The sequence below is a fragment of the Aptenodytes forsteri genome, unplaced genomic scaffold (assembly GCF_000699145.1).
Source record: "Aptenodytes forsteri isolate BGI_AS27 unplaced genomic scaffold, ASM69914v1 Scaffold83, whole genome shotgun sequence".
Classification (NCBI taxonomy): domain Eukaryota; kingdom Metazoa; phylum Chordata; class Aves; order Sphenisciformes; family Spheniscidae; genus Aptenodytes; species Aptenodytes forsteri.
The window spans coordinates 502,499-504,297 of NW_008795371.1; positions in this window are offsets into that span (position 1 = coordinate 502,499).

Sequence of the window (1,799 nt, forward strand, 5' to 3'; positions counted from 1 at the left end):
CTAGTAGACTGAGGCCACTGCAGATGAGAACAGTTCTTTCCCTAAGAGATACTAATTTGTTCTGTTTTTGACAAGAAATAACTTTCAATTAAGACAGATGAGGTGTCTGTAGTTCTTTCTTGCATTGCATTCAAAAATATCTTTTTTGTAGCACTCAGTCTTAACTTGTTTTAGACGTGTTTGTATAGTGTGCTTACCCATTCCTGATCTTGGTCATACAAGCAATTTATCTTGCTTGTGGGCAGTTTTTTGCAGCCTGTGCAGAGCATTGCAGTGTTGTGACTAGATTGCTGTTTTAATCCAATGTAAAATAAGTTTTGTTTATACTGCAATCAATGTAGAAACATCCTTAGTTTGCCATAAGTAGAGCTAAATCAGAGGCAACACTAGTAGACAGATGGCTTGGTGTTCTGAGTTTCTTATAATTGACTCCAAAGTAAGAATTGATAGCTAGTTTATTAAAGGCATCGGTGGGCATACAGATCATATTGAGAAAGTCTTGTAAGTCTGCTAGTTCTTCTAATAGTGAGAAGGTGCAAGTAATCACTGGGAAAGTTTTGCCTTCTCCTCTGATTTTCTTGTTTAAAACTTCACTTCAGATATGCTATTTACTTCAAAGCTTTCTGTCAAGACTAATTCTGCAAGGTATCAATAACTAAAAAGAGCTTCACATACTGGGTTCCTTTCATGTCTCCTCCTATGACTAACATGCATCTCTGCTTTGTATCCCAGAATCTAGAATCCCTGTTTCAGGGAGAGCTTAGATTTGCCATGTGGTGCCATTGCACTAACCCATAGATGCATCAGATTCCTGGATTTATCACAAAGTAAGGTTTGGGGTTTTCCTTGTGATACCAGAAATTCTGCAGTGATACCGACGAGGTTTTAGGTTACAGTGACAGGATATTTTTTAGAAATTCATAATGCTTAGGAAGTTCATCTCTATATAGCTCCTCTAATCCTCTAGCTCCATGCTAGTTTTATTGCTCTGTGTGCACACAAGACTTGGGAAACTGGTTATGTCAAAATGATCATGTGGTTGGCTGACATGCCTTTGTTATGCAGTTGTGTGGTGCATTTCAGAAGCCTATGTCTGAGCTCGGTTCACCCCAATTAAGTAACAGCAGAGGTCAAGTTTATCATAAGCATACAACAATGAAATACACAGAGAAAAATATATACTGAAAGTACATTGTTTCCCCCATCCAAATCACACACAGCAGATCACAGTTGTCAAGCCTGTTTAGAATTAGCTGTTTTCTTTATTTTGACTGTTTTTGATACAGATCATATAATCTCTGCTTATTTATTTGGAATCCAGTATTTAGACAAAAATACGTAATTTAAAGTAGCACAAGTATTTAGTGGGAAGGATTAATGAGCTTTTATTGTAAATGTGTCTTTTCTCCTGGCATATAGATTAGATTGTTTGAAAAACAATCTTGCAGAGGGATCTAGATAGATTGGAGTATTGGGCTATGATTAATGAGATGAAATTTAACAAGTCAAAATGCCAGATTCTGCACCTGGGACAGAGTAACGCCAGGCGCAAGTATAAATTGGGAGAGGAGTGGCTGGAGAGCAGCCCTGCAGAAAGGGATCTGGGGGTGCTGGTTGACAGCAGGCTCGATATGAGTCAGCAGCGTGCCCTGGCAGCCAAGAGGGCAAACTGCATCCTGGGGTGCGTTAAATGCAGTATAACCAGCTGGTCAAAAGAGGTGATTATCCTGCTGTATTCAGCATTGATGTGGCCTCACCTGGAGTACTGTGTGCAGTTCTGGGCCCCACCATTTAAGAGG